Source organism: Zootoca vivipara, chromosome 1 (genome assembly GCF_965207765.1).
Source record: "Zootoca vivipara chromosome 1, rZooViv2.hap1.1, whole genome shotgun sequence".
NCBI classification, from domain to species: domain Eukaryota; kingdom Metazoa; phylum Chordata; class Lepidosauria; order Squamata; family Lacertidae; genus Zootoca; species Zootoca vivipara.
In genome coordinates, this window is record NC_142582.1 from 84,001,907 (window position 1) to 84,011,463 (window position 9,557).

A 9,557-nucleotide genomic window follows, 5' to 3' on the forward strand; every position below is an offset into this window, starting at 1 on the left:
TGAGTCTGGACTAAGGATTCTGAGCCCCTGGATTCTGATTTGATACATGATATCCAATCACAGAACATTTCAGGATTTGGGCCTCTGCCATTAGCCCTTAAACTCTGAGTCATGATTCACAGCTTGGAAGTTTAGACAACCAATTATGTTGGGGGTGGGAGTGGCCCAGGACTTCAGAAATGTATATAAGCAGTTGCTTTGCCCCTGTTGCCCATTTCTGTTAGTTCAATAAAGGCTCTTGCTGTTATCACTATGCCCTGCCTCATGGGAACCCACCAACACTTCACACTCACATGGCTTTCTCTCTTGCAAGAGGCAATAAGGTAAGATCACCAGACGTTTTAGCCATTTCAAACAGTTGCATCTTGGTCTGAAATAGCTGGGTGTGTCACCTATGCAGTCGTTCCCCTTTCCTTTTATAATTTTGAAAATTGTTCTTTGTAAACATCTGCTGCTGCTTGTTCTGAAATAGCTCCTGTGAAAGGGATTCACGTCTTTTGGTGTGCAATGGTAGTGCAATGGTAATTGTACCTATTCTCAGCTGCTGCTTCACCACAATTGTTAGGTATTTAAAACCAGATATTTTTTTTTAAAAAAACTGTACTGTAAGAGATAATTTTGTCTTGGGTTTTCTTCTTTCACTGTCTGTTTCTTTCTCATAAATTACCTCAGGTGTGTGTCACAATGAAGTTGGTTTTATGCAACTCTTTTTATATCCGACTTTCTAAAGCAAAGCAGTAAATTGGAAGCAGACCAAAGAGCGTCAGTGAATGAAATACCCCACTTAACCTTGGTGAAATCTTAATTTCATGGGGCGACTGGCCAGGAATGAAACCTTGGAGCTACAGTGGATAGCTTGATGAAGCTGAAGATCCACTGTGCAGCAGCTGTGAAAAAGGCAAATTCTACAATCAGGAAGGGAATTGAAAATATAACTGTCAATGTCAAACTGCCATTATACAATCTAATGATGTGACTGCACTTGGAATATTGTGTACAGTTTGGTCGCTTTGCCTCAAAAAGGCTGTTATAGAGCTGGAAAATGTTCAGGAAACGCGAACTAAAAGGACCAGGCGGATGGAGCAGCTCCTCTATGAGGAAAGGGTACATTTGGAGCTTTTTAATTTACAGGAAGAGTGAGCAAGAGGATACGTTATGGATGTGTACAAAACTCTGCTTTGTGTGGAGCAAACGGATGAGGAAAACTTTTTCTCCCTCTTGCAAAACACTACGCCTCAGGGAATGTTGGAAGATACCGGGCAGACAAAATCATTGAACCATGGAATTGTAGGGTTGGAAGAGATTCAAAGGACAATCTACTCCAATCCCCTGCAATGCAGGAATCTTTTGTCCAACATGAGGCTCAAATCCACAACCCTGAGATTAAGAGTCTTATGCTCTACCAACTGAACTATCCCAGAGCTCTAAAGTACAGTGGTACCTTGGGTTAAGAACTTAATTTGTTCTGGAGGCCCGTTCTTAACCTGAAACCGTTCTTAACCTGAGGTACCACTTTAGCTAATGGGGCCTCCCGCTGCTGCTGCCACGTGATTTCTGTTCTCATCCTGAAACAAAGTTCTTAACCCGAGGTACTATTTCTGGGTTAGCGGAGTCTGTAACCGGAAGCGTCTGTAACCGGAAGCATCTGTAACCCGAGGTACCACTGTACATATTTTAAAGTACACAGTGCAACTATGGAAATTGTACCCTCTAAAGGTAGTGACGGTCACCATCTTGGTGACGATTGTTAAATAACAATCCCCATTGTTGTTTTGACAATCCCCATTGTTGTTTTGAAAAAAATGTTTAACAGGGCCAGTTTCAGAGAAAGGGCAATTTCTGATCACTGTGAAAGACAACTGAAAAGTTATCCCTTGGCACCAGAGTTAATACTGTTTGTCTATTGTACTTACAGTGATCCCTTCTAGGCATCATAATAACATCATAATAATGTGTGCAGAGGAGGGAAACCAAGATGATCAAGGGCCTGGAAACGAAGCTTTATGGGGAATGGTTGAAGGAGCTGGGTATGTTTAGCCTGGAAAAGAGGAAACTAAGAGGAGATATGATAGCCATCTTCTAATATCTAGGGTTGTCGCATGGAAGAGGGAGCGTGCTTGTTTTCTCCTGCTCTTGAGGGTAGGACTCGAGGCAATGGCTTCAAGTTACAAGAAAGGAAACAAGACATTCAGAAAAACTTTCTGTCAGTAAGAGCTCTTCACCACAAGAGGTGGTGCACTCTCCTTCCTTGGAGGTTTTTAAGCAGAGGTTGGATGGCCACCTGTCATTGATGCTTTAGCTGAGATTCCTGCATTGCAGGGGGTTGGACTAGATGATCCTTGGGGTACCTTCTATGATCTATTTCTAACTGAAAGTCAAGATGGCTACAGCGCACCTTGCACTGGATATCTATGGAGCACTCCAGTGGAATTTCTTCTAATAATACATCCGCATCCATTGCACTTGTGTATCTTCAGAAGTAGGAGGTGCAATAATGGATGGCTTGTTTCTCTTTTGGCAGCACAAAATGTTCCTCTGGGCTTCAAGGGCCTTGGAAACCAATTTCCACAGGACTAGCTGTGCTAGTACCGGTAATTTGCAGATACTACAAAGAATCTTGTGGCACCTTACAGATTAACAAGTTTATCCTGGCATAAACTTTAATGAAACGTAAAACCTTCAACAGTAGAGGGGATAAGTCAGCAACTCCACACAGAACAGCTTTCCTTAAGGCTGAAGTGTGTGTGTGTGTGTGTGTGTGTGTGTGTGTGTGTGTTTTCCAATTCCTGAACACCCAGATTGGAATGACAAGGCAAGTTATAGAATGTAGACTTCAGTAAAAGCCCCTCCACCTTCCTGGTTGTCACATTGGGAGCTCTATGATTCCACAGGCTGGCAGTCAGCCAGCCACACACTCTTCCAGGATACCCCATTCCATTTTCCCTCCTCTGTCTGATTTTCCACCCTGCTCTCTCTTCACCCTTCAACATGCAGCCACCATTCTATACCCACTGAACATGTCCACTTCTTATTGGCCTATTCCCCCCATGCACTGTTCTCCTTGATTTGGGGGGCAGGTGCATAGCTGTCAAGTTCTCCCCTTTTTTAAGGGAAATTCCCTTATGCTGAATAGGCTTCCTCATGAGAAAAGAGAAAACTTGACAGCTATGGTCAGGTGGTAGAGAGGGGGAGAAAGGCCCCATCGTGGTAATGGAGCCCTTTTACTAGCTCCCACTAGCAGACCTACTTAATTGAATCCAGCCCATAGTAACAATTTTTTAAATTAAAAAAAGAGAAGGATGAAATGTCCAACATTCAATTTGTAAGTAAGATTCATTATACAAAGACATGACAATTTACTAGTCTGCTTAAAACGCAAGGTATGGCTCTCAATTATTTGAGAGCGTATATTGGCAAAATGTGCGAGAGAGTTTGGTTTTATTAGGTAGAATGGAAAACGGGATTCATGAAACTGCAGGGAAAACCATAATAGTGTGAATGGTATTCTAGAATATGGCAACAGACCCAACCCCTCTAGATTTGAAGCCTTCAGATTGTAGCTCATACCTCATGGTGAGCAAAAAAAAATCACCTGGTGTTCTCTGGGTTTCCCCCTCAGTTTCTGAATAAACGGTCAAATCCCATTATTTTGGATGCAGTCATTCATCTAGATTTCCTGCTAACACCTGCACATCAAGTTGCACATCCTCATGTGCGATGGAACTGAGATGTTACGGAAATTTCCTTTCCTTTACTATTGCAATCCATCAGGGAGATGTAGCATTAGGTTAGGTGTGCTTCAGTAGATGGTATATAGTGTACTCAGCATCTGGGTCATAGGCAGCCACATTATTAATAAAGACTTTCACAGCATGCAATGTTTCCTTACAGAGACTGGCTGCGCACCAAGAGAACAGTTTGTTTGTGCTCTTTTTTCTTACACACCATCTGCAGCATGAGATTTCATTTTTTGTTTAAATTATGTGCACAAAATCCAGTTAAGATAACTCCTGCTGCAGCATCAAAGATAGGGAATAAATAAATGATGGCAAATCCTTATCATAATGTGATTGAGAGGCTCTAATCCAGCCCTGCATGATTGTTCTGTGTTAGAACCAAGGGAATGGTTATGAGAACATTGGCTGTTGGTTAAGAAGAATGAGACGTTTTTACAGGAGGGGCTAGAGAAAGGGAGTTGATTCCACAAAGGCTTGCAGAAGGAGATACCCTTACAGATACTTGTATAATTATGTTGGCAGAAATATTCAAAACTTGACACTGAAGAATTGAGCAACTATGGTTAACGAAAACAACAGAGTCTTGTGACATCTTAAAGGCTAAATATTTATTATGGCATAAGCTTGTTAGTCTTGAAGATTCCACAAGACCTTTTGTTGATTTTGATGCAAGAGACTAACAAGGCTACCTTTCTGGATATGCTTTATCATTGACTTGATAAAACAATATACAAAGTATAAAAGGGTTTGAACAGAGCTCACAATGTGATAGCAGCATAGCACAGAGTAGCCAAAAAGCAGCACTTGATGAAATACTGTTTACAATTAAGAAGAGCTCAGACGCAAACTATAGGGCAGGCCTAAAACCTGAAGACTGCTGAGAGAGGCCATCAGAGTTCAACATATAACTTGGAAAAATACAGAGTCTGACGGCTTGCTGGTCACTTAGCCCCTTCATGGAATCTTCATCCCTTTCTGTTAAAATGTCAGCATTCTGTCTAAAACACTTCATAGACAGATGTATGTAGGCACAACACATATGCCAAGAGCTTCTAATTTGTTCACAAAGGGCATTCTGCAATTAAACACTTTTAAAACCTGAAAGCCAGAATATCAAGTACTGTATCTTCAAGAGACCTTTTGCATAAATTTGCTTTACAGTGGAACCTCGACTTACGTACGGCTCTACTTATGTACGATTCCAGTTATGACCTTCAGTAGGTGCTTCGACTTATGAACTTTCCTCTAGATACAAACAGAGGCCTTGCCAGCAATCCGGAGCTTGCCTGGCCGGCTGCGGGACAGCGCTGGGGCCTCTGCTGCCGGAGAAAGGGCCCCCATCCCACCCCCAAAGCTGTGGAATAGGTGCCATCTGCAAGAGGCACAACATGGCACACTGGAGCCCCAAATCCCGCCGAGGAACTAACCTAAGGAAGTCCAGAGAAGAACCTGGCCTGGCAAGAAAAAAAGTGACCCTGGCCAAAGTGAATCAGCTCTTTACTGACCCTTACCCCACCCGCATCTTGTAGCCAGGTAAGCCCACCCACCCTCAGTGCACATAAGGGGAAAAAATGCTAATTTTTTCATCTACAATACTGTCTTATTTATTTTATAGTACAGTACATTGATTATTGCCTTCATTTCATGGATCTATGGTCTTGTTAGACAGTAAAATCTGTGTTAAATTGCTGTTTTAGGGGTTTTTTTTCATCGACTAGAACGGATCAATTCACTTTTCCATTACTTTCTGTGGAAAGGTGCGCCCCTCTTTATGTACATTTCTATTATGACCAGACCTCCGGAACGGATTATGGTTGTAAGTAGAAGTTCCACTGTACTTTCTTAAGGAAACACTTCCAGGTTTTTTTTTTTGCAAACTGAATATTGTGGTTCTCAAGCACAAGTTTTTAACCACTGGTAGGGATGGATTAATCTTCTCTCCTTTTAGCCCCTTTAAACTTGTGAATTGTATTTCATCAGCTGCTGCTTTCTAGCTGTTAGGTTAGCATTCTGCATCCCCTTGCATGGGCATTAACCTTTTGCATTACTAATAAAGGGAGAGATTTGCCAATTGTATTATTGAGCTAAATCTGATCATATAGTTGCATTGTATAATTCTGATTGTATCGCTTAGCCCCCCCCCCCATATCCCTGGGGTGTCTTGCTTAAAATGCTTTTTCTTTGCCTCTCTCTGTGTGCCAAAGTGGAATGTAAGCAAAAGAAACAGGATGCCCAGCTTGCTATCAAGGCCAAATAAGCTGGCCTTGTCTGGAACACAGAGAAAGGCTTATCAGTGGATGAGCTTGATGCTGGAAGCTGCTATGCTTGACACATGGTCTTACTCAAGGCTGAGTGAGGATGCTACTGGGGTAGCATGAGTAAGCATGTGTTTATGCACAGGGCCGGACACGGATCTTCCTTATATGTACTTGTGACCCCCTTTGTGTTTATGAGAAGGACAGGATACGGATTTTCCTAATATGGATTTGTAACCTGTGACCCCCTTGCGTGCGCACATTTACAGAGGAGAGGGAAAGGAGCCCAAGAAGTGTATAAGAAGCTTTGCAAATTTGTGTTTCTTTACTCTTGTTGTGAGCTGATCACCGAGAGTCTCTTAAATTTAAGAATTAAACTCTTTCTCTGGATTCAACCCCCGGTGTCATTATTGGCTGTCCCTGTCCCTGCCTGGGCGCAATTTAAGAAACCCTTAGTAGCTAATAAGGCTACACTAACACCTCCCTAATGTGCTAGTTTTCTGTGTGCAAGGAAATGCTTTCTTCGAAAGAACATTTGATCACATGAGTCCCCATCTGTGATCTGAAGCGGTCCAGCTCAAGCCCAGATTTTTCTGCCTCGGTGGAGACTTCACCAAAGTGTCAGCTGCTCCTTTAAACGACCTCGCTCTGAAATGGATGCAATCACAAAGCGTTTGCAGAATTGCTGTTAAGCGATGTATTGATTTCCACTAGACAGCTCCATTCACAAACCTGATTGCGCTTTCTTTCTTTGCAGTTAAAGGTTTGGCCTGAAGATGTAAGTCACAAAGCTATGGGGGAAAATAGTCGATGAACAGATTAGCCTTGTTTAAAACGTTACCCCGTGGAAGTGTGGGCAAGTTCAAAAAGGTAGTAAATTAAGTGAGCCATCTGAGATAAAATAGAAGCATTTGGAACATCCTCCTCCTGGTTCCTCCACAATGGCAATACAGTGGTCCTATCTGACCCGCAGGAAGGGACATGTTGTCCTTGTTTTTAAGGTTTTAAGTCAATACAATGTGAGAGCTCTACCGCTTTTAATATGCGGAACAGCGCTAGAAATTGAGTAGCCCACCTTGAGCAGGTTGTGGTCCTTGACTGCATGCACACTGTGCATCTAAAACACAGGTAAAACACCCCACCCCCCAGAATACTGCTCCTATACAGCTGGGGGGGGAGCACTGAAGGTGAAACAGGGGTCTGAAAGCCACCCGACATTGATTACCAACAAGGTGCCATTTTCAACCTTTACCTTCTCGCTTTGCCCCCACAGGGACTTTTCCCCAACCTCTGTTGGAACTAACGGCTCCCCTAAAATATTGGGAGCAAACCTGGTGGTCAGGGTTGAAGGCCATCACCCCCATAGGTCAAGAAAAGACAAGTGGGGAAATGGGCAGGAGGCAAAGTTGCTTCATACATCTCTACAGCTCCTGGAAAAAGAACGAAAAAAGGCTGGAACACCAAGTTGTGTTCCAGCAATCCTGGCTGTCACTAAAATCAGGTTACAGGTAGGTAGCCGTGTTGGTCTGGTACAGTCGAAACAAAATAAAAAAATTCCTTCCAGTAGCACCTTAGAGACCAACTAAGTTTGTCATAGGTATGAGCTTTCGTGTGCATGCACACTTCTTCAGATACACTGAAACAGAAGTCACTAGATCCCCACATATAGTGAGAGGGTGGGGAGGGGCAGGACTGTTTGTTTATGGCTGTTTATGGCTGTAAAATGCTATGTATTGATAGTTTTGTCCTGTATTTCAGGACTTCTCTCTCTCTCTCTCTTCCAAGTTAGGGACCCTCTCCAAATGCATGTGTTTGAGAAAGGGTGTGTGAAAGATCACGTATTAAGCTCTGGGTAGCAAAGCACAGACAGGTTTACAAAGCTATCTTTAACCATCTCACCCCTTGCTTTTCCTGTGGGACCAATCGTCAACAGTCGTAAATTCTACCTGTAAGACCAAATGCAGCCATAAACAGTCCGGCCCCTCCCCACCCTCTCACTATATGTGGGGATCTGGTGACTTCTGTTTCAGTGTATCTGAAGAAGTGTGCATGCACACGAAAGCTCATGCCAATGACAAACTTAGTTGGTCTCTAAGGTGCTACTGGAAGGAATTTTTTTATTTTGTTTCGACTAAAATCAGGGATATTCTTTTGGAAGTAGATGATGATTAGGGTCTCCAAGTGTGCAAGAGAAGACAGAGGCCCCTGCACCTTTAATAGTTATGCAGAAGAGGGAATTGTAACAACTGACTATTTATTATTATGTATTACATCTGTTAGTTGCTTTATCCAGAATTTCTAGTGAAAGAAGGGTGTAGCCTTGCCTTCTTTCAAACATCTGTAAAAAGATTTGTGTGTGTGCATGGAGGGTCAGTCCACCATTGAGACGCCACTTGCATTTGGGTGTGCTACAAGTCAGAATCAGGTTTCCATCTCGATGGGAACTGGGCTGCTACAAACATTACCAATAACACCAGAAACAGATATTAAGATAGCCGCATTACCTGCAGAAGATTAAAGCAGTTGCTGATTGCCTTTGTTTCCCCACAAGTGTCACCTCAGCACTTATTCATTTAATGTGTCATCAGTGTCCAATAAGTATTGCGATTTTACCACCCAGAATGCCAGACAATATGACAACAGTATGCAACTGTGCTGCCATAATGAGCAACATTCCCTGCCTACAGCTTTTGTTAAGTTCAAAGGCTCCCAGGCATGAAAATGTAATGATATAGCCATTGGTGTCAGAAATAATTATATCTTCACATTAGTAGCAGATATCTGGAGAAGCAAAGAGGCTCTTTCCCTCCCTCCCCCTGAAAAAAAATGCTAAGAATTGCAGTTATCTTTTGGCAAAGTAGGGCGCCATACGTCCAGATTTTCCCGGACATTACCAGGATTTCAAAGGCAGAATTGATGTCCAGGGGGAATTTCCAAAAGGCAGCACTTTGTCCTGGATGTTAGGCAAGTTAATCAAAAATTTGTGGGGGTTTTTTGGGGAAAGCCCAACAATTTTGGGGTCTTCCTAAAAAAAAGCTCAGCAACTTTCAGGGTGTCCTGGTTTTTACTTTTTTAAATATGGCAAACCTCGGTAAAGGGCCCGCACTGCTGATTACAACTGATTTTTTTTACTTTTACTCTGCATGTCTGTTTCCCTCAATAAACTCAGCATGGAAGTTTTCCTCAGCAGTACTGTTGTAGGTAAGAAATTAAAAACTGGAACTGCCATGTATGTGTTTATAACTTGATTATGCTGCTGCTACTGCTGCTGCTGCTGCTGTTGTTATGCACTTCTTCCTGCAGAAGTGTTTGTTATCGCAAACATACTTAACTAAAAGCATTTATTGTGCTGTAAACCAGTTAATAGCCACGTGGGCCTCAAAACTATCAAATGATACTCCAGGGAAGGACTGTACAGCTATGTGTGTTATACACCAAAGCAATTTCACATAAACTCCCTTCTATTCTCTTTTAATTAATTCTGAATAATTCCCTCCCCTTTTTTGTACTCACTGTAATGTCAGTTCTCCACCTGCTAAGGAACTTGTGTGTTCCACCTAAGGAT

At 42.5% G+C, this 9,557-nt stretch overlaps 1 long non-coding RNA gene across 1 annotated transcript; it reads left to right on the forward strand.

Annotated features, from left to right (window-relative positions):
• Positions 1–230: 230 nt before the first annotated feature.
• Positions 231–5,811, forward strand: LOC148687646 (uncharacterized). Its single transcript, XR_015949404.1, has 2 exons — positions 231–323; positions 4,899–5,811. It is a non-coding gene; the product is annotated as an uncharacterized LOC148687646 (long non-coding RNA).
• The last annotated feature ends 3,746 nt before the right edge of the window (positions 5,812–9,557 follow it).